The sequence below is a fragment of the Mytilus californianus genome, unplaced genomic scaffold (assembly GCF_021869535.1).
Source record: "Mytilus californianus isolate M0D057914Y unplaced genomic scaffold, xbMytCali1.0.p SCAF_3, whole genome shotgun sequence".
Lineage (NCBI taxonomy): Eukaryota > Metazoa > Mollusca > Bivalvia > Mytilida > Mytilidae > Mytilus > Mytilus californianus.
The window spans coordinates 96,169,572-96,194,455 of NW_026262679.1; the positions used below are offsets into that span (position 1 = coordinate 96,169,572).

The 24,884-nt window shown below is 31.9% G+C and overlaps 2 long non-coding RNA genes across 5 annotated transcripts; both read right to left on the reverse strand.

Annotated features, from left to right (window-relative positions):
• Nucleotides 1-2,699: 2,699 nt before the first annotated feature.
• LOC127733324 (uncharacterized) lies at nucleotides 2,700-24,817 on the reverse strand. 4 transcript variants are annotated; one of them, XR_007997071.1, is made up of 3 exons: nucleotides 24,600-24,817; nucleotides 3,755-3,860; nucleotides 2,700-3,211 (listed from the first exon to the last, which is right to left on the reverse strand). It is a non-coding gene; the product is annotated as an uncharacterized LOC127733324 (long non-coding RNA). The 4 variants fall into 4 exon arrangements; XR_007997074.1 differs by lacking the exon at nucleotides 24,600-24,817 and adding an exon at nucleotides 24,485-24,523; XR_007997072.1 differs by lacking the exon at nucleotides 24,600-24,817 and adding an exon at nucleotides 18,690-18,907.
• Nucleotides 7,892-10,293, reverse strand: LOC127733327 (uncharacterized). Its single transcript, XR_007997078.1, has 2 exons — nucleotides 9,662-10,293; nucleotides 7,892-9,078 (listed from the first exon to the last, which is right to left on the reverse strand). It is a non-coding gene; the product is annotated as an uncharacterized LOC127733327 (long non-coding RNA).
• Nucleotides 24,818-24,884: the final 67 nt, after the last annotated feature.

Below are 24,884 nucleotides of genomic sequence, written 5' to 3' on the forward strand. Positions count from 1 at the left end.
TACCCCGATTGTAAATTGCAATGCTGAAAATCTGACCCAATGCCTCATTATTCTTGTACAAAAATGTCTGGTAATCTGCACACTGTGGATTAAAAGTAATCTTTAAAAAAGACAGGGAATTTTATATATGAATATGGTGCGTCTTATGCGTTTTTCTGGATTAACTGTACAAGGAACTCTAAAACCCTAATATCTGAAAGTCAAGGTTGTCTAAATACTTAAGACACTTTATGGTCCAAAGAAACCTAATCAGGTTAGCCAGAACCATCTCAGTCAACGTTACCTTAGGGATTTGGAACCTTATAGTTTTTTTTTTCAAAAGAGAGGCGGAAGATACAATGTCATGGCAAAAAACGAAAAACGACGAAAAGATAAACAACACTACACACGACACAACATAGAAAACTAAAGATTGAGCAACACGAACCCCAAACACATAAATCAGAACATTTACTGATAATACTCTCGGGGACTTAAGATAGATATAGGATAACAAGCTTAACTTATTTGAAAGTGTTACTTATTAAAATTACTACCTCAACAATCATCATAAAAAATTTAAATGTGAAGATATAATTGACGATGTTTAAAATTGATATTATGGAAGTATTGCAGATCGTTAACCTAGTCACACGTTGTTATACATAAATGATGAAAATTAAATTATTTTTTTACGTCTAAGATGTTTTTACGGAAGCTTATATTTCCATGAAATGTCATAAAGAGTTTACATGACTTGTAATTTTTTAATTGCGTGTGAACTGAAAAATTATCCGTGTATAACAGAAGTTTTTTAGTACCCTTTTTCATTTTCTGTCACAGTTTCCGCGTTCCGATTTGTTTACGCGTTTTATTTCCCTTTTAATATTTTTTCTTATCAGGAAGATTGTTGAAGACATTTATAAAACACTTAGAAACATAACATCTACCGAGTTTAGTTTTCTAACTAAAAAAATCTTTTTATAATATAAAACATCTTTTGTTAAAATAAATCATAATATATGCAAAATAGAAATGTCATTTTTTCTATAAAAGCTGTTTTTGCTTGCGTGGTCAGTAAGGCAAATGACTTTATTTATTTACGTCTTCTAAGATGGCGGCGAAAAGTTTTTCTCTGTTTAAAAATGAATACAGGAGTGCTTCTTAAGAAATACGCAATGAGTCTGTCTAATTGTATATCTTACCAATATAGAAGTTATCGCGTTCATTTTTATTTTCTAATAACACCCGGTTTTCATTTGTTCAAACATTGAAAGAAATTGAAGAAAATTTGAGAAACAAGAAATACTTATGTTTTGTTTTTCACTAACACCAATAAACGAACACATAGATTAATAGAAATGTGGATAGATATCTATTTTTTATCAAAGGCTTAGGGGACATTAATTAAAATAGGGAAATACTTCATACTGTTGTTTTAATCAAAATCTCAAATGTGTATCTAAACGTTACTGTGACTGATTGTCATAACTTGTATTTTTTAATTTGTTCAGTCTGTGAATAGTTTGAAGATAACGTAAGGATAACCAGAAATCTGAAATAAAAAATCGTCCAATGACGTAGATACGAAATTGAAATATTTGCTATGTTTTATAAAGTAAGGAAACAATGTTCAAAACAAATTAAAAGATACCATACAAGACTGTAGAGTTTAAATTAAACCTAAGATAAACCCCCAAACCAACTCCTTACATAGTTATCAATATCATGTATATGTCTGAAAGATTTACATTCAAATATCTTGAGATGATTCGGAAACATATACCGTCCAAGGCAATTCTTGTCCGACCTAATGATAAACCTTGGTTTAATTCGGAAATCAGAAGGGAAATCAGAATTCGGAATCGTCTTCATTCTGTGCATAGGAAAACCAAAACCAACCATGCTCTTATTAAGTACAAATTTCAGCGAAACAAAGTTAAACATATAACAGTCTCCGGGACAAGTTTGCACTTCCGCTGAGTGCAAAAGTTGTCACCTTAATTTTTGGAGTTAAGTCAAAATGAAGTTGATAACTTGGTTGGTATTGGTTCCCTGATATTTGTCCTAAAAAATTTTGGCTCTAGCACCACTGTTGAAAAAGTTATGCCCCTTTTTTCAACAATTTCCTCAGAGGAAAAGTAGTTTTCCTCAAGGGAAAAAGATTTCCCTTAGGGAATTTGCTGCATTAATATTTCCTTTGAGGAAATACTATTTCCTGTGAGGAAATTTGCGGCTTCAAATTTTCCTTTGAGGAAATTCTATTTCCTCTGAGGAAATTTGAGGCTTCAAATTTTCCTCTGAGGAAATTTGCAGCTTCAAATTTGCCTTAGAGGAAATACTTTTTCCTGTGAGGAAATTTGCGGCTTCAAATTTTCCTTTGAGGAAATACTTTTTCCTGTGAGGAAATTTTTGACAAACACTTTTCCTTGAGGGAAAATTCAAGACCACAAATTTCCTCTAAGGAAAACATTGTTCTCCAAATTTCCTCTATGGAAATTTCTCTTATTCAATTTTCCTCTATGAAAATTTCATAACAGTAAAAACAGTATGAATATAATTTTTCCTGAGACTGAATAATTGATACAAAAGATAATTAAAACTTTAATAAAATGTTCACTGATGAGTAACATGACATACAAAAACAATAGGCTAGCTGTTTGAGACAATACAATAATAAGCAAAACGCTATGAATAATATACTATTTGTGATCTTATTAATATTGTGCTCATATTTGCGGATTAAATAAAATAACCACTTTTCATGTTAATTTAACTTTTCTGCTGCGTACAATTATTCAATCCCCTACAAAACAGTTCAGTGCATAAATAATTCCATCCACCAGACATCTTCCTTCAATTGGTAGAGAATACATTTTTGCAATTTGTTCTTCAAACATCTTCCTCTATATAGTTGATATGACAGAGCTATGTACATGAATGGATAAAGCAGGTGTTTATTTCGACAAAAAAATACTATTTTTTCTACATTTCTCCCTAATCCTTCAGTGTAGGTTGTTGCAATTACACAATTGTGTTCTTGTGCATCTATGATTGTACTCCATTTTGTTTACAGCCATTTTGTAGAAATTTCCTATTTTCTTTTTCCAGGTAAGCACACATTTCATTTCACATTAATCCAATTAGCACACAATGTAGAAAAGTATTAACATTAAGTTTCCTCTTCTGTATTGATCTGTTGATGATCATGAAAACCAAGAAGTCTCTGCACCTATAAATACACAAAATATAAATTGAGAAAAAAACAGCAATATGAAATAAGATTATTTTATCATGTTTAATATGAACATTTTGAGAAACTTAAATTTGATATTCCTACTAATCATGATTATGAGTTCTGTTATTTCAGTGCTTTGTCTCCACGACTTAATATCAGTCGTTTTAGTGCCTTGCAGTGATAATGAGTTGAGCCACTTGCAACAGTTTTTACAGTTTGTTCATATGTTGTGCTATTTGAACCACTGTCCTAGATTATGGTTAGGTGGAGTGCTCACAGACATGATTTTTTTATGACTTGTTATTGGCTTTGAACTAATTTGGATTGTTTAAATCTTTTCATGTTGGGGTCTTTATTGGCTGACTTATAAGGTATGGGTTTTCTCATTATCGAAGGCCGTCATTGGTCTTTAATTGCTCGCATCCACTTCATTGAACTCTGGTGGATAGATAACTCATTTACCATACCACATCTTCTTATTTTTATAATAGTCATCATTCAAGGGCAATCACTTTTATTATATAGAAGTGGTCTTACCATTTAGGCCTTGTTGTCTTCTGTTTATCTTGTTTTGCCGATCATTTCTACTGTACAGTTGTAATTGTTTATATTTTTCTTTATCTTCTATATTTCTTGCCCTAAACTTAAAAAAGGTAAAAACTATAATTTAATGACAGTCACTATAACTATTATTATACATCAGTATGTGTTTTTCTATATACCATGATATAAAAAAGAATGAAATATTTGTGCTATTTCATTTCACAGACTATTTGCCAGTCAACAGTTTCAAAGACATAACCACGGTCAATAGTTTAACAAACAAACATTCCCGTACTTTTTCATCGTGTTCATACTAATTTTTCAATGGACAACAATGACGTGATTAACTATTCTTCTATGATTTGTGTGCTTGACAACATTAAACTCTGAAATATTGTTAACAGTATAATCTGTATGTGTCTGTCGTCAAAATTTCAAATTAATATATATTACTTACAGAAGCAATTAAAACAAGAGGCTCACATAATGAATGTGGTCTAAGAACTTTAAAATTTCTAATTTACCTATTCAAACCGCATCATTATTATTTGCTTTTATATATAAATCAGAAATAACCAATTTAAAATGGAAAATTTTAAAGAAAACAAAAGGAAAAAAAATCCCCCCCAAATTTTTTGAACCCCCTTATGATTCATCACCCCCAAACTCAATCCCAGCCTTCCCTATGTGGTACGGTACCTTGCAGTAAAATTTCAGAGAGATCCATACACTTGAACACAAAGTTATTGTCTGGAAACAAGAAAAATGCTTGGTTTTTTGCCCCTTTTTGGCCCCAAAATCCTAAACGTTTAGGGCAATTACCCCCAAACTCAATCCCAGCTTTTCCCCTGTGATATGGAACCTTGTAGTACAATTTCATAAAGATCCATACACTTACACACAAGTTATTGTCCTAAAACTAGCAAAATGCTTGTTTTTTGCCCCTTTTTTGCCCCTAATTCCTACAATTTTGAGGCAATTACCCCCAAAATCAATCCCAGCCTTCCCTTTGTGGTATGGTACCTTGCAGTACAATTTCAGAGAGATCCATACACTTGAACACAAGTTATTGTCTGGAAACTAGAAATCAAAGCGCGAAAGCGCTGTAAAGGCAGTTAATTACAGGTTGTGTGTATTTTTAGTCCAGTTATATCATTATCTTGCATAGTACATTGTACTTATCAGAGGTGGCTTTCAGTATTTAAGATTTAGAGTTCTCTAATGATATTGAACAAGTTTTATGAATGTCTTATTCTGAGCACTATATGAAGGCGATTGTTCTCATTTGTTTATGAACTAGTGCATTATGTCCAGTTTGTACCTTTTTTATCTATGTTTATAGTCAAATACTGTTAAAAATAGTTTGGCATTTTCTTTTTAGTAATAAGTAAATGTTATCAACTGTATTTTATTCGACTTTGCAAATGTGGTTTGTTACTGGTAAGTACAATGTATGGGTGATAGTTGTTTCATTGGCAATCATGACACATCTCCTTATTTATATAATGATCTATATTCAACGACCTCAGGTGCAAAAAATGTATGTAACTAAACTATGATGGGAAAACTTTGACTTCTTTCTTTTATATAAACTTTTGATTTGGTACCATAAAACTATGTAGAATAAATGTACATTGTAACATGTCAACTCTTTCAATGACAATACTTTTTTTAGAAACTATAACACCAAGCAAAATTATATTTCCAAGTATAAAGTAATTTATGAATGAAACAAGAGTGCACACGCTGAAATGTCTCGCCTTCTTTACTAATCATTGATATTATGTTGATAGTCCTAAATATAAAGCTTTATTACAACTGTCAGATAAACTTAACATTAACCAAGTAAACTAAACATTGACCAATGAACCAATAAAATGAGGTCAAGGTCAGATGAACCATGCTAGGCAGGCATGTACAGCTAACAATTCTTCCATACAACAAATATAGTTGACCTATTGCTTATAGTTTAAGAAAAACAGACCAAAACACAAAAACTTAAAACTGAGCAATGAACCTTGAAAATGAGGTCAAGGTAAAAAAAAACCTGCGTGACTGACAAATAGATCATAAAATATTTCCATACACCAAATATATTTGAACTATTGCATATAGTATTAGAAAAAAAGACCAAAACTCAGAAACTTAACTTTGACCACTGAACCATGAAAATGAGGTCAAGGTCAGATGACACCTGCCAGCTAGACATGTACACCTTACAATCATTCCATACACCAAATATAGTAGACCTATTACATACAGTATAAGAAAAACAGACCAAAACACAAAAACTTAACTATAACCACTGAACCATGAAAATGAGGTCAAGGTCAGATAACACCTGCCAGTTGGACAGTCCTTCCATACACCGAATATACTAGACCTATTGCTTATAGTATCTGAGATATGGACTTGACCAGCAAAACTTAAACTTGTTAACTGATCCATGAAATGAGGTCGAGGTCAAGTGAAAACTGTCTGACGGGCACGAGGACCTTGCAAGGTACGCACATACCAAATATAGTTATCCTATTACTTATAATAAGAGAGAATTTAACATTACAAAAAATCTTAACTTTTTTTTCAAGTAGTCACTGAACCATGAAAATGAGGTCAAGGACATTGGACATGTGACTGACGGAAACTTCGTAACTGTCGTAACATGAGGCATCCATATACAAAGTATGAAGCATCCAGACCTTCCACCTTCTAAAATATAAAGCTTTTAAGAAGTAAGCTAACGCCGCCACCGGATCACTATCCCTATGTCGAGCTTTCTGCGACAAAAGTCGCAGGCTCGACAAAAAAGAGTTCTTAATTAAGAAATAAACTGATTCGCTGAGCGCAGCTGGATACACCTGCAGAGGTCCAACCCTGAACAGTTGGGGCAAAAATGGACACAATATTCAAGCTTGATACAGGTCTGAATTTGGATTGTAATTAAATATTTGACATATTATAGTTTCTGAATAAATGTAGTCAAAGAACTTGAAATCGGTTATATGAATTGAATTTATATTCAATTAAAGATTTCTTGCTGTTGTGCAATACACTGTGCTGTTGCGCAATACTTAATAAATCTGTTGCCAGACTATAAACAAATAAAGTTCAATTTCTTCTCAATGTCATATTTGAAATTTATGAAAATCAATAGGGAGATTACATCAATAGCTATAAATAATTCACCAAAGTTTCATGCGAACTGCTTAAAGCATTTTTGAGTTGTTGTCCAAAAACTGGAAAATCCCCCCTTTTTTAATGAATAAAACCCCACAACTCAGAAATGTAAAATCTAAAATTTATAAAATTCTAAAGGGAGCTTACGGACTGATAATTTAGTCTTAGATGCAAGATTTTTTTATCAGTTGTTAGTGGCTTTGAACTAGCTGTCAGTAAATGCGAGTACTCTCAGATCTGTACTTAGTGTCTTTTAGTTGTTTGGATGTACAACTACCCGGCCACGTCCACTTGTATTTGTATTTATTCCATCTGATGAGTTAAGCCTCTTTCAACTGATTTTTATAGTTCGTTCTTTAGACTTATATTGTACTGTTACACCACTTTTCCTTTCCGTATGTACATGTATGTGCCTGTCCCAAGTCAGGAGCCTGTAATTCAGTGGTTGTCGTTTGTTTATGTGTTGCATATTTGTTATTCGTCAATTTTTTGTACATAAATTAGGCCGTTAGTTTTCTTGTTTGAATTGTTTTACATTGTCATTTCGGGGCCTTTTATAGCTCACTGTGCGGTACGTGCTTTGCTCATTGTTGAAGTACGTAATGTGACCTATAGCTGTTAATTTCTGTGTCATTTGGTCTCTTGTGGAGAGTTGTCTCATTGGCAATAATACCACATCTTCTTTTTTATATTTACATCAACAGATATAAACAATTCACCAAAGTCAAACTTAGTTGTAAGATCTCTGAAATTTTTTACACGGTACAAGTTTTTCTAATTGTTGGAGATTGTACGGTGACAGTAACACCTGTAACTGCTTAACCCATTTCTTATGCACTTTGGTTCGATAAACTCACTGAATATCATACCACATCTCCTTATTTTTTTATGCATTACAATTTACATGTGCATGTAATTGTAAATAATATTTATATATATATATCAGAACAAACGTCATTGTGTCACTTTTATTTATGCATCCTTTGGCACAATACAAGTTCTAAAATTACACAACATAAAACAACTAAATGTTATTTCAGATGAAAGTTTTGTTTCAGTTCCATTCATAGGATTTATTAGAATTTTGTATGTTTTGCCAAGTCCAATAATTAGCTCTATGTGCACGTGTTAATTGGAGACTTTTCTATCCCGTATAAGAGTTTTGGAACTAATTTGGAAAAAAGTGAGCAAACAAATCTTGCACATTTAAACCTTTGTCTGCTATCACACTGTCACCTGGATCACATAATTGAACTACACATGTATTCTACATCTTTCAACTATTTCACAGTCACTGGTACAACCAAGATATGCATTAGAGACATACATTTTTGTAGTTGACTAAACCACCAGGTGTCGAACATACAAGTATTTTCAGTGTTTCTGTTTTTATATGATGAAAAGGTTGCCTGAGCTCTAGGAGCTTTATGTTTTATCACGGGATATTCTGTGCTGTCAATAATAATCCAAGTTGTAGGAAACTTTAATTTGAAGTTGGATGGCGAAAAATACCTGACTAAACCACTAAATGGCCAAGTGTTAGCCTCACGCCACTGTTTAGACATAAAAACAATCCATGTTTACACAATATTCTTAACACTAGTTTCAATCTAGAATCTAGACAGTTCAAAGTTGGTTGTATAATGCCTCAATTTCATCAAAGTCATAAAAAAAATGATTTTCAAATGACACCCTATCAATTTGAAAATATATGTATCTCAAACAATGTGCTGCTGGACCAAGTGTGGTCAAAACAAATAAAAATTTAGTATACAACTCTAAACTGGTATAAAAATGCATGGCTGTGTCACGTGTCTTCATTTTAAAATTCTCTGCTGAAAATATAGGCATTGATGGTGTTTGCGTAATTCCATCTGTGAAGCTCAACATTAGCTCGGCAGTTGGTGGTGGACAGTCATAAATCCTGTCTGCAGTATGAATGACTTCTTCAGGAAAACCAACTTTACAATCAAAACTTTCCTCTAGATTTCTACTACAATATTCATCAAGTTTAGTTCTTTTGTTTTCACAGGAAACTGCCCTGATTTTTCTTTTTGCGGACGATTCAGTCTCTTGCTTGATCCAGGAAAATAGGCTGGGAATGGCAGTAGACTTAAGTCTCTGTATGGAGGGTTTGCGCTCTGAAAAAGGTTACAAAACATTAGTTTTTTGATAATTAAATGAACTTCCATTAGCAATGCATACTTTGTACTACCTGGCAAAATATTAACTAGATTTATTCATTACAATCTGGATAAAACTATGTTAGCCTGATTCAATGTACATCAAAATGTATGTTATGTAAATCCAAAGGACAAACAATGACAGACGTATGCAACAAACATACATTGTTTGTACCTAAATAACTATAATATAGATGAGAGCATGTCACTGTTTTGTTCCTGTTAACATGGTCATTGATATTTTTCAAGAAAGTCTATGAGGCATAGCTTATGCATTCCTGTCATTACTACATTAGCATAATTACTGCTAAAATAATTCTCAGTATGATTTACCTCTTGTAAGAAATCATTATAATTGTAGCAATCACCAAAAAATCTCAAACAGATCACATTGAATCGTAATCCAAAAAAATTATGACGTCTTGAATTAACCACCCCCTTTTATTCTAAAACGATAATTGCGGTTGTAAACAGACTTTGGTTTATTCGCATGGCGATTACATATATAACTATATATTTTAAAAAGAAAATAGAGTTTTACCATGAATAGTTTCCTGCACGTAGTCTTTTTCAGTAAAATGTGCCTGGCAAACAACAGCTGATTGAGATGGACTCCACGATTTCACCGTGTTCTCGTCCAATCTGCGTATGGGCCATGGCGTTGATCCAACTTTTCCTTCTTTTTAAGTCATTTGGAAATGCATGTCCTCCTCTTAAATGACATCCAGGTACACAACAACAAGTACTTGGCATCGTTAATTAAAAATGCAACTGTAATAGTTGCACAGTGGGCCAAAGACCACAATTAATGATCCCGCTTTTCGTTGTCCACGAATATAGTTCCTTTTAATTAGAGTGTATTTTTTCTTAATTTTTTTTCTTTCCCTTCCTCACTCATTTCTTAGATTTTTTTGGATGGAAATGAAAGAAGAGAGGTGAAATAAACTTTTGGATGTTGTATTTTAACTGATTTTGATATGGAAAGAGTAATTAGGCCAGATGCAAAAAGGTGATATTTACAGTTTTCGGAACATCTCTTGACTTGTCCATAGGGGTATGGATGTGTATTGGCTAAATTTGTAAGATGCTGGGGAGCGATATTTCTGAATGTTTGATATATGTTTGGACTAGTACTGTACTTTACACACACAAAATATTTGACAAAAAGAACCGGAGCATTTTTTTTAATCAAACAAAACGTTATAAAGAACTAATAGAGAATTTAATTGTGGTCTGTGGCCTAAGAGGTGAAATTCAGGAAATATTGAATTTGTACTTTGACAACTTCCCTGAATGATCTATTGGTATTAATTTGTCAAACTACATGAGAATAAATGATTTCCACTTTTATTTGATAGAAATTTTGTAAAAAAGTGACATTTCAGCCTACATGCCCAAAATTGAACTTTTTCAGTTGTTTCAATATTTTTACAAAAGTAGCATGCTTATTTTCTCTCTCACAGGTTTTTCTGATTTTCTACTTGTGTTTGTGGTATCTAATGTAGATGTTTAACTCATTTTTGAACACTAAACATACAAAAAAAGTAGATAAAATCAGAATAAGAGTGCAAAATGTGCTGCTTTAATGGTCCTAGTCTAACGGTCAGTATGAAGCAAGTGAAAAATGAGGTTCTATGCACATACAAGTTGAATTCCTTTTAGCAGATTTCACTGAAACTGTATCAAAAGCACTTATTACTGGTTGTTTGACCTTGTCTGTTTCACAGACTACCTTTATTTTCTTTTGTTTGATAGCTAGTGGTTAAAATATTGGCCTTTTGAGGCTGAAATTTCATGCCGGTTTTAAAAAGTAAAGTAAATAACTTTGCATTAGATCATACTGTCTACATATATAGTTGAAAGTGACAGTCTTGTTACATCCAGGCTCCATGTTTTATCATATCTGAGCAAAGATTTGAGCAAAAAGAAGCATATCTTCATCTCCCATATCATTTATATGCTTTTTAATATGCAAATGTGGGGAACGACCTAAATTGACAACCTGTTTTTTTAAGCTTGACATTGCTGAAGACCATTTTATTCACATGTGTTATGCTATTTGAAACTTATATTTCCATTAAAAGTACATTTATAACATGTAAAAGGTTTTTTTATAACTTAGCAACTTCAGAAAATTGTGGTAAGTGAAAAATATTACATTTCATATAAGGCCTCACTTCATTTGAAAACCTCTATTTTTTGGCACAGGCCCATATGAAATTTACTTCTGGCCATTTTTTATAAGTCTGAAACATGAAGTATGCTATCTGTTGCTTTTAATAGGTGATAACTTATACATAGAGACATTAAAAAGTGTAAGTTTTGGTATATTTTGGTTTTTAGAAGCCCAAATTTGATAGTTGAAATTATACTTATTCAACGCCACAATTCAGCACCCAAAGTTCAGATATAAAAAATGCCACAATTTTTATAATTGGTATCATATGGCTTTGAAACTTTGTAAACTGTTTCATAATACACTAAGCTTAAATCATACCAAGTTTTATTAGAATTGGTCAAGGTTTAGACCCCTAATAGGTGAAATTCAGGAAATATTGAATTTGTACTTTGACAACTTCCCTGAATGATCTATTGGTATTAATTTGTCAAACTACATGAGAATAAATGATTTCCACTTTTATTTGATAGAAATTTTGTAAAAAAGTGACATTTCAGCCTACATGCCCAAAATTGAACTTTTTCAGTTGTTTCAATATTTTTACAAAAGTAGCATGCTTATTTTCTCTCTCACAGGTTTTTCTGATTTTCTACTTGTGTTTGTGGTATCTAATGTAGATGTTTAACTCATTTTTGAACACTAAACATACAAAAAAAGTAGATAAAATCAGAATAAGAGTGCAAAATGTGCTGCTTTAATGGTCCTAGTCTAACGGTCAGTATGAAGCAAGTGAAAAATGAGGTTCTATGCACATACAAGTTGAATTCCTTTTAGCAGATTTCACTGAAACTGTATCAAAAGCACTTATTACTGGTTGTTTGACCTTGTCTGTTTCACAGACTACCTTTATTTTCTTTTGTTTGATAGCTAGTGGTTAAAATATTGGCCTTTTGAGGCTGAAATTTCATGCCGGTTTTAAAAAGTAAAGTAAATAACCTTGCATTAGATCATACTGTCTACATATATAGTTGAAAGTGACAGTCTTGTTACATCCAGGCTCCATGTTTTATCATATCTGAGCAAAGATTTGAGCAAAAAGAAGCATATCTTCATCTCCCATATCATTTATATGCTTTTTAATATGCAAATGTGGGGAACGACCTAAATTGACAACCTGTTTTTTTAAGCTTGACATTGCTGAAGACCATTTTATTCACATGTGTTATGCTATTTGAAACTTATATTTCCATTAAAAGTACATTTATAACATGTAAAAGGTTTTTTTATAACTTAGCAACTTCAGAAAATTGTGGTAAGTGAAAAATATTACATTTCATATAAGGCCTCACTTCATTTGAAAACCTCTATTTTTTGGCACAGGCCCATATGAAATTTACTTCTGGCCATTTTTTATAAGTCTGAAACATGAAGTATGCTATCTGTTGCTTTTAATAGGTGATAACTTATACATAGAGACATTAAAAAGTGTAAGTTTTGGTATATTTTGGTTTTTAGAAGCCCAAATTTGATAGTTGAAATTATACTTATTCAACGCCACAATTCAGCACCCAAAGTTCAGATATAAAAAATGCCACAATTTTTATAATTGGTATCATATGGCTTTGAAACTTTGTAAACTGTTTCATAATACACTAAGCTTAAATCATACCAAGTTTTATTAGAATTGGTCAAGGTTTAGACCCCTAATAGGCCAAAGACCACAATTAATGATCCCGCTTTTCGTTGTCCACGAATATAGTTCCTTTTAATTAGAGTGTATTTTTTCTTAATTTTTTTTCTTTCCCTTCCTCACTCATTTCTTAGATTTTTTTGGATGGAAATGAAAGAAGAGAGGTGAAATAAACTTTTGGATGTTGTATTTTAACTGATTTTGATATGGAAAGAGTAATTAGGCCAGATGCAAAAAGGTGATATTTACAGTTTTCGGAACATCTCTTGACTTGTCCATAGGGGTATGGATGTGTATTGGCTAAATTTGTAAGATGCTGGGGAGCGATATTTCTGAATGTTTGATATATGTTTGGACTAGTACTGTACTTTACACACACAAAATATTTGACAAAAAGAACCGGAGCATTTTTTTTAATGAAACAAAACGTTATAAAGAACTAATAGAGAATTTAATTGTGGTCTGTGGCCTAAGAGGTGAAATTCAGGAAATATTGAATTTGTACTTTGACAACTTCCCTGAATGATCTATTGGTATTAATTTGTCAAACTACATGAGAATAAATGATTTCCACTTTTATTTGATAGAAATTTTGTAAAAAAGTGACATTTCAGCCTACATGCCCAAAATTGAACTTTTTCAGTTGTTTCAATATTTTTACAAAAGTAGCATGCTTATTTTCTCTCTCACAGGTTTTTCTGATTTTCTACTTGTGTTTGTGGTATCTAATGTAGATGTTTAACTCATTTTTGAACACTAAACATACAAAAAAAGTAGATAAAATCAGAATAAGAGTGCAAAATGTGCTGCTTTAATGGTCCTAGTCTAATGGTCAGTATGAAGCAAGTGAAAAATGAGGTTCTATGCACATACAAGTTGAATTCCTTTTAGCAGATTTCACTGAAACTGTATCAAAAGCACTTATTACTGGTTGTTTGACCTTGTCTGTTTCACAGACTACCTTTATTTTCTTTTGTTTGATAGCTAGTGGTTAAAATATTGGCCTTTTGAGGCTGAAATTTCATGCCGGTTTTAAAAAGTAAAGTAAATAACTTTGCATTAGATCATACTGTCTACATATATAGTTGAAAGTGACAGTCTTGTTACATCCAGGCTCCATGTTTTATCATATCTGAGCAAAGATTTGAGCAAAAAGAAGCATATCTTCATCTCCCATATCATTTATATGCTTTTTAATATGCAAATGTGGGGAACGACCTAAATTGACAACCTGTTTTTTTAAGCTTGACATTGCTGAAGACCATTTTATTCACATGTGTTATGCTATTTGAAACTTATATTTCCATTAAAAGTACATTTATAACATGTAAAAGGTTTTTTTATAACTTAGCAACTTCAGAAAATTGTGGTAAGTGAAAAATATTACATTTCATATAAGGCCTCACTTCATTTGAAAACCTCTATTTTTTGGCACAGGCCCATATGAAATTTACTTCTGGCCATTTTTTATAAGTCTGAAACATGAAGTATGCTATCTGTTGCTTTTAATAGGTGATAACTTATACATAGAGACATTAAAAAGTGTAAGTTTTGGTATATTTTGGTTTTTAGAAGCCCAAATTTGATAGTTGAAATTATACTTATTCAACGCCACAATTCAGCACCCAAAGTTCAGATATAAAAAATGCCACAATTTTTATAATTGGTATCATATGGCTTTGAAACTTTGTAAACTGTTTCATAATACACTAAGCTTAAATCATACCAAGTTTTATTAGAATTGGTCAAGGTTTAGACCCCTAATAGGCCAAAGACCACAATTAATGATCCCGCTTTTCGTTGTCCACGAATATAGTTCCTTTTAATTAGAGTGTATTTTTTCTTAATTTTTTTTCTTTCCCTTCCTCACTCATTTCTTAGATTTTTTTGGATGGAAATGAAAGAAGAGAGGTGAAATAAACTTTTGGATGTTGTATTTTAACTGATTTTGATATGGAAAGAGTAATTAGGCCAGATGCAAAAAGGTGATATTTACAGTTTTCGGAACATCTCTTGACTTGTCCATAGGGGTATGGATGTGTATTGGCTAAATTTGTAAGATGCTGGGGAGCGATATTTCTGAATGTTTGATATATGTTTGGACTAGTACTGTACTTTACACACACAAAATATTTGACAAAAAGAACCGGAGCATTTTTTTTAATGAAACAAAACGTTATAAAGAACTAATAGAGAATTTAATTGTGGTCTGTGGCCAGTGCAGAAACCGGAAATTGAATAACAGGATCGGCTACCACGGCGCCACCTATTCAGGAACGATAATTTGCTACTTTATATAACTGCGAAATAACAATAACGTTAGACGGGTTCGCGTGCATAAACAGAAATGCGCTTTAAATTGTATAATATAATTCATGTTCAGTCGACCTTTAATTATTATATCAACGACTGAAATGATTTATAAACATCTAGATTGCAGATAACACTCGAAATTAACCCGACCTCTTTACACACGGAATTCAAATAATTCTAGTTTGTCAATCGGTTGACTGCTTATAATGTAAAATACAAATATATCAAAAGTTTTTAAAACTAACAAAACACAATGATCGTTTCTCTATTTCCCAATGTAAATGAAATGAAACAAAAAACATTTTATATCACAATAAGAAGAGGAGAGAATCAACATTTTCCGGATCTACTTGGAGCCTAATGACCCCCCCACGTAGATAAGTTGGATATCGCGGAAAGAAAGATTAACACGGCAACTAGAAAGGCATTAAAGCACTGCCTTTGAAATTGCTTATTTTTGGCCCCTTATTCCTAAACATTTTGGGCAAACCCCCAAAATCAATTCCAGCTTTCCCTTTGTGATATGAAACCTTGTAGTACAATTTCAGAAAGATCAACGTCATACCAATATTTTGACCACAAAATAAAAACTGCAGTTTCCTTAAAATTACCAATCTAGTGGCAGCAACCCAACAATGGATTGTTAGATTCATCTGAAAATTTAATGGCTGATAGAACTTGACATAATGAACAATTTTACCTCACATAAGATTTGCTCTAAATGCTTTAGTGTTTGAGATATAATCCAAAAACTGCATTTTACCCTTATGTTCTATTTTTAGACATAGCAGCCATGTTTATTGATGAAACAGAAAATAAAACACAAGCTTTATTCTAAATACCCTAAGGATCATTCAGCCTCAGTTTGGTTGGAATTGGTTCAGTAGTTTCAGAGGAGAAGATTTTTTAAAGTTAGAAAACATGATAAACAAATTGTGTAAAATTGTCGTTAAAGTGCAATAACTCCTTAAGAGGTCCATTGACAATTTTGGTTATAGAAACTTATCTGTAGATCTTACTTTGCTGAACATTTTTGCTGTTTACAGTTTATCTTTATCATTAATAATATTAAAGATAATAACCAAAAACTGCAAATATTTCTTGAAATTACCAATTAAGTGACAGCAACCCAACAATCATGACAATGGGTTATTACATTCATCAGAAAATTTCAGGGCTGATAGAACTTTGAATATCTAATGAACAACTAACTCTGTGTCAGATTTGCTCTAAATGCTTTGGGTTTTGAGATAAAAGCCAAAAACTGCATTTACCCCTATGTTCATATTTAGCCATGACAACCATGTAACAAAACACAAACTTTATTGTAAATAACCTAAAGATCATTCAGCTTAAGTTTGGTAGGAATTGGTTCAGTAGAGGAGAAGATGTATGAAATAGTTTACACCCGACGGACGCCAATGGTTGACGAAAAACAACGACAGACAACGACGGACGCCAAGTGATGGCAAAATCGCACTGTTCCTTCGGAACGATGAGCAAAAAGGCAAATTTAAAAAATTGCGCTGGCTCTATCCAAAAGAGATTTTAACAGTGTAGTGTACTACTTTTGGGACAGGACATATTAACATAATAGGAAAATCTATAAGCTATAACTCAAAATATGGACAATTTTATGTTTAAAGGGTCTTTAATTTAGTTTGACAACTTCACAGACATACTAATATTTGACCTTTTCAAACTATACCAAATCACTACTTAGGCCCCAAAAAATATATGTCTGTTTAAGGTTACATACTTTAAAAAAAAGGCTAGGTAGGTCGGTATTTCCATTTTATTTTATTTTTTCATTTTATTTTTTGCGACATGATTTTGAGTCATGCCGTTTCGTCTTGTCGTGGTCTGAGTTGATCCTTGGCCAATTTTACCCGTTATTTTAATGATTGGATTATTTCCCTTGGTTATTGGTTGGGGAAAAAATGGCGGCAAAGTGTTTATTTCATCACATGAGTCACGAATTTCCTTATAACAGCTGTCATATTCACAATTGTGAACATTGGGATGTATCAGGCAATTGATTTATATTATTGGCAACACAAACTTCATTTTTGACACGAGTTCAGTTAATTTTTGCTTTTACGACGGAAATAAAATGACTTAGGGTCGGCGCTCAAAAGGACGGTCGGTCGGGTAACCGTAAACAGACATATATTTTTGTTTGGCCTTAAGGATGTTCGCTACTCCGTTTCAAAATAACAAGCTTTTTAAAAGAATATGAATAAAGGAACTAAAAAAACAGAAAAAATGAAGGGTCCGTGTGCTTGTTTTTAAGATATAAGCCATTAAAAATTTGGCGGGAAGTGATTCTCTCTTGATTTTTCATACACTTAACACTGGCACCTTTTTCTTTCAAAAGCTATGGAAAAATAACAAGGATTTTATAAGATTTTCAAATATGGCTTTTTAAACTATGTAATAAAAATATGAAAAAAAAAGTAGGGGTTTGCGGGCAAAATTTTTTAATGGCACTGCATGGATAAAACCAGAGGATCCGAATATCTGGTAAAAATGTTATTCATCCGCAATAAATTTGGAAGGAGTATGAAAATAATTTGCAAGTTATACACTATATCCACACTAGAGACCTAATAGAGTAGAAATACTAATTTTAATCAAACTTGGCATGAACTAAGATTAGAGAATTATAAGACAGTTTACCTAGTTTCATGGCAATAGCATATATACATTAAAGACTATAAGTTTGAACTTTGGGTGTTAATTTTTTGCCGTTTAAAGTTTAACGTTTAACTATCAAAATTTGGGCCTACATAATTTAAATATTGCAAAAAATTGCTTTTTAAATGTCTTTATAACTATTTATATATAATTGTGTATGTCACATGTATGTACATAATGTATTTTAATGTAAAGCAGCTCAATACTCATTTGCTGTCTCAGATTTATTTCAATTCTTCAAAAGTCGAATTTATATGAGCCTATGCCTAAAATTAGAGATTTCAAAATTAAGGGGGGGGGGGGGGGGGGAAGCAGCTAATATAAAAATTCTTCATGTATATTTAAAAAATTATTTGAATTTCAAAAGGAAAGAAAGTTACTTATCTGCTTATAGCATACCACATGAGTAGAACAAGGTCCCATTAGGCCATGGAAGACTGAATAACATTTAAGGTCAATATATAGGCAGTAACACGTTTTTACATGTATATGAAAAGGCATACACATAAGCTAGAGGAAATAAAAAAGTGGGTTTTTTTTGGTAATTTGTAGGCTAAGGTGACATCATACAAGAAGTATGAGTGATTCTCAAACTAAAATAAAATAATTTCATCCCCCTACTTCATTGTACTTACTTTTTATGCATAAAAAATATAAATAAATAAATTTTAAAGTAAACATGGTCCACACTAGGAAATCTTTTTGTAAAAAATGAAAATCAATGGATGATAACTGTGTACTTGGACTAACAATTAAGATTTCACATGCTGAAATGTCTCGTCAGTCCAATCTCAATCAGTGAAATAAACTATTGTTGGTTTTTTTTTTAAAGTCATATGGAAGTAGTCCAAATAATTATGACGCATTGCAAGGCTTTTTTTTCTCTCTCTGACGCCGTAGGAAGGAGAAGTGAGTTGACATAACATGTATGTTATCATGCAAAATCAACAGTAATGAGTATACCTTTGAGATTGAAATAAACAATTAATTTCCCCATAGGCGACAATGATAGCCTTTTTCGAGATACAGACTTCAGAAAGTTGATTTTTTTAACAAAACCTTGCTAGAATTAAAGAAAAGTTATTAGGACAGTATTTTTTGGTCCAAAAAATATAGGTTCGCGTTGCTTTTCTTAGCGTAATTTGTACTTATCTCCCATGCCTATCAATTTTGCACTTAAAAATACGTGTCTCATCCTAGCGTTTAAAAGACATCTCAGTTCCGTTAGGGCTAAGAAAAATAATTTATTTGGCCTTTGGTATAATGCAGAATGCACGAAGTCTCTAATAACAAAAAATAACGGGCGCACATATCAACCAATCAGGATTAGCTATACTCTTAATTCTGAATACCATGTTGCGCCCATAAAATCTAACCAGTTGAACGGCAAACGCCTGAATCTGACAGATAGAGGTCAATTTGTCGACAAAAAAAGTACCCGTATGTAAAATGTTTACGCCCACAAACAGCGCCACCTATAATTTTTTCTACGGCGTCTTTGAGAACGATGTTCCGTTCTGTAGTAAATTAAAACATTAAATTAACTAAAACATAGAAAAGTAAGTGTATAAAACTAATTAAAAGATATATTTGCACATGACTGGTTATGCATGATACGCTGGCAATGTGCGCAATGTCCTTTAATCCAAGATTCAAAATTAGTTTGTTTCCTATGTCAAAATGGCGGATTCCAATGTTTACATTTTTCCATCGATTTGAGAGCTGACACAAATTCGTATCCAATCATTAATTTGCATATTATGTACTGTGTAGGGTAGCTTATCCAATGGGATTTACTGTTATAAAGTGGCTATACGTTACCAGCCATCGTTACAACAGTGCCATGTGTTTTGTGTGTATAGCTCAGGAATGATGTGTATTCAATATTTACGGTAAATAATCAATGTTATGTTCATTATATTTCCATGCATACACAAGTCATAACAGCAAATGCATTTTTTATAGAACTTACTAGGTAAACAGACATGTTTAACTGTCTGCTTTAGCAAACATTCGTGTAAATAAACCCGATGGGTCGTTTTGAATTTTCAAGCACAGCAGACAAACACGTGGTAGATTATTGATGTTTGTTTACCTAAATTGCACGCTGTTATCGTGTTATTATTGTTTAACAGCAGATAAAATTAATTTTACAATTGCATTTAACTACTTTCAAGAGTTATATAATACACCTTGCCTAAGAAATAGGTCTAGCTAGGTCCATGGACCTCCTTTACTAGGTCCTTAAAAAAAGAGGCTGTAATAATGTACATGATGTAAATTACCATATTTGCATTCCAGCATTTTTTTGCATTTGATATATTTCATATACATGTACATGTATGTACATAGAGAACAATAGAGTAAATGAACATACATGGGTTTAATTCCCACCCTAGGTATTAATTTTAATACTCATTAGAGGTTGGAGCAAATAGGGCAGATTGCAATCGATCATAATGTAGTGTCTAAAAATGCTGATTGATGTGGCCAAGTCCTCAACAACCTTTTTTCTAAGTATACAGCAGCTCCTTTAAGGATTAGTAAGGGAACACTTTACATATAGTCCAGTGGCTAAGTCCTGTCTTTTTTGTCTCTATTATTTCCTTATTTATATTATTATATTTCTTATATTCTCTTGTACATGTAGTAAGCTAAAAAGCTATCATTACTCTTTTTCCTCATCTGCCTGATAACAATGAAATGTATTCATTGTTGATGTCTGTAAAGTGACTTATAATTTAACTGCTAACAGACATTTGGACTCTGGTGGATAGTTTCTATACTGTTATCTCATTGGCAATCATACCACATCTCTTTATTTTAGTACAGGTTAAGTATTCAAAGTAAGTGACTAACAAACATTAAATCATTTGAAAGAAAAATTCTGCAATGATTTCAGTTTACATATATCAACAATAAGATTTGGTTGTGTAAATTGTGTCATTATGTTTATAATGACCACTGTAATTGTGAACTGCCATGACTGTCTTGTACAAAAAATATTTGAATAAGTTCCCTAATGAATAGTATATAGATGTTTAAAAAAACAAATGTATGTACTAGTTCCACATCTATCAATTCAAAAATAATTGATGTTTTTTTTAATTAATTGAATAATAACAACTTATTGCAATACTCATGATGATCATGATATTAAAATACAAACTAGCATTCTTATATGTGATACATATATAACTTAATGCAGCTTATTCTGAAATTGTAAGGTATGTCATAAAAAAGAGATTTTTTGTAAAAGTTACCAAAATTGTCTGTATTTCAACCACATTTAGGCCTAAGAACCTTAAATTTTTAAGTGTAGAGGTTGACAAGTCATGACTGTAAATTCAGATATTATCATGAGGTTTTTATTAAAGTAAATAATGCGATTAAATTGATTATCTCAATAAAAAGAACTCTCATTCTGATTTGATACTATGAGATTTTTTCTGATATCAGAAAAATAAATATCTCATTGTTGTCCATTCTTCAAAAAATTTCTGAACATACTGTACATGTATTTAAGTCAGCTTTGTTTTTGTCTGAGACTACTATAACATGGGAAGTGACCAATCTCTATGTTAATTGTTATAGTAGTCTCAGGTTTTTGTTTTGTAGTTCAATTGACTATGCATTTTAGAGCAGTTAAATATGAATTTGGATTAAATTTGAAGTTGATTCAGTATATTTTATGACATAATAACACTCTTTTATTTAAACAAAGCATTTTCAGACTTTATTTACAGACCAGCTTAGCTAATCATTCATTATTCAATCAATAATTTAATTAAAAGACTCAACAGTTGTTTGTAGGACTTATGAATTCAAATATAAGGGAAAAAAATCAAAACTTGAAGTAATACATGCAATAGGAATTATGAGAACTGCATGATATCAGATTGCAATACAGCTTTTTGTTCAGTTTTCTTTGTGTTGATTATAATGTTTTAAATCCCTTTCTGGCTTTTTGGATGTTCAGATTTTTTCTCTTGATTAAGAGCGAGCAACGGAACTTGTACATCTTATATAGTTTCTTATCTCGGGGGTGGATCAAGCAAATTTTCAAAGAGGAGGGGGGCATGTATTATCTACATTTTCTTTTTTTCCATATTGTATTTTAATGTAATGCAAAGTTAAATTCTATTGTAACACAAGTTCTGCTGACAAATGGCTGATAAACCCCTCTTGTATGTAATTATTTGGCATGAAATGAAATATGTTTTTTCTGTATATGGAAATTAGGAATAATCCACCCTCTCTTTATAAAAGACCTGGATCTGCTTAAAAGTTCTTGCTTTTCTCAGAATTTTCCATTGTTACATCAGGAATAAAGGCTACCAATAATCATGCTTGACAATCATTGAGGTCACACATAAAGAACCCATCTCTTTGCAGATCATAGTAGAAAAACAAAGATACAATGTAGTTGGTAACATAAATGTATTTAAAAATATCAAGAGAAACATTCCCATACAGAATCTCTGTCAATAAGTTATTTTTCCACTCTTAACAGTGAAATCTTAAATATGTAAATTGATCGGCAAGCCTCACATCTTGAAAAATAAAATGTCTGTAGGAAAGAACTATTGTTTCACAATTGATGCTGTGTTAGAATTTATAATATCACTCTTTTTTCTCCATATGATCAGCATAAAAAGTGACAAGTTCTTCAGTCTAAATAACTTTGTTAAATCTCATTTCTGATGGAACATTTTCAGTGCACCAGATTAACAACTTTCTATGTTAGATACTTATTTAAATATAAAAATTCAAGTCTAATTTTAGAGTGAAATTTTAATATATTTAAACAAACTGTTCTAAACAACCAACATGTACAAACGCTGAGTTTATTTTCATATCCTTTCTAAGAATATTGATACAAAGAAAGTAAAACAAAGACTTGTATCATTCCATCTACCAAAAGGGTGTTTGAGAATATACAAATAAGTCCAAGTTTCAGAGAAAAGTCAGTTATCTATAATTTTCTTCTTTGGAAGTTTTCAAAAACCTGTTTTAGGGTACTTGAAAAAATGCCATATTCAAACATTCCATGACTATTTTAATGTTACAAGAGTAGAGGAACATAAAATATTGAATGGTTATTCAAGAAAGTGTCGAAATATAACTACAATCATTAATTTTACTCGAATTTACTGTTGTGAACTTGCAGTTTCCTACGACGCGTGTACGGAGTTATCTCCCGTTGATCTCCGCTTCGCCACGAATAAGCTGACACAATTGCGTATCCGGGGAATTTATGATCTATAATTAATATATAAGATGCAGAAAATGGTTTTACTTCATATTTTATACCCCTCCATACGTTACCAAACCCATTTAAGAAATGATTTGGGATTTTCCGTTGACCTACGCAAATTTTCCAAAAAAAATTTCAACTTCCATCGTTGTTTTAGAATACTTTTATAACACCTTTCATAAATAAGTATACATAATAATGAAACTTATTCACTCAAGATTTGGACCCTACAAGTTTTATTTATGTACGAGTTACAATTAGACGATACGAGGTAAAAAACCAAGAGGTGTACGCGTTCACAAGAAAACGGTAAACTCTGACCTTTTATCACGTGACCAATGTCTTGAACTTAGACGCCATTAAAGCGTTTGCCGTAAACTATGTAATAAAAATATGAAAAAAAAAGTAGGGGTTTGCGGGCAAAATTTTTTAATGGCACTGCATGGATAAAACCAGAGGATCCGAATATCTGGTAAAAATGTTATTCATCCGCAATAAATTTGGAAGGAGTATGAAAATAATTTGCAAGTTATACACTATATCCACACTAGAGACCTAATAGAGTAGAAATACTAATTTTAATCAAACTTGGCATGAACTAAGATTAGAGAATTATAAGACAGTTTACCTAGTTTCATGGCAATAGCATATATACATTAAAGACTATAAGTTTGAACTTTGGGTGTTAATTTTTTGCCGTTTAAAGTTTAACGTTTAACTATCAAAATTTGGGCCTACATAATTTAAATATTGCAAAAAATTGCTTTTTAAATGTCTTTATAACTATTTATATATAATTGTGTATGTCACATGTATGTACATAATGTATTTTAATGTAAAGCAGCTCAATACTCATTTGCTGTCTCAGATTTATTTCAATTCTTCAAAAGTCGAATTTATATGAGCCTATGCCTAAAATTAGAGATTTCAAAATTAAGGGGGGGGGGGGGGGGGGGGGGGGGAAGCAGCTAATATAAAAATTCTTCATGTATATTTAAAAAATTATTTGAATTTCAAAAGGAAAGAAAGTTACTTATCTGCTTATAGCATACCACATGAGTAGAACAAGGTCCCATTAGGCCATGGAAGACTGAATAACATTTAAGGTCAATATATAGGCAGTAACACGTTTTTACATGTATATGAAAAGGCATACACATAAGCTAGAGGAAATAAAAAAGTGGGTTTTTTTTGGTAATTTGTAGGCTAAGGTGACATCATACAAGAAGTATGAGTGATTCTCAAACTAAAATAAAATAATTTCATCCCCCTACTTCATTGTACTTACTTTTTATGCATAAAAAATATAAATAAATAAATTTTAAAGTAAACATGGTCCACACTAGGAAATCTTTTTGTAAAAAATGAAAATCAATGGATGATAACTGTGTACTTGGACTAACAATTAAGATTTCACATGCTGAAATGTCTCGTCAGTCCAATCTCAATCAGTGAAATAAACTATTGTTGGTTTTTTTTTTAAAGTCATATGGAAGTAGTCCAAATAATTATGACGCATTGCAAGGCTTTTTTTTCTCTCTCTGACGCCGTAGGAAGGAGAAGTGAGTTGACATAACATGTATGTTATCATGCAAAATCAACAGTAATGAGTATACCTTTGAGATTGAAATAAACAATTAATTTCCCCATAGGCGACAATGATAGCCTTTTTCGAGATACAGACTTCA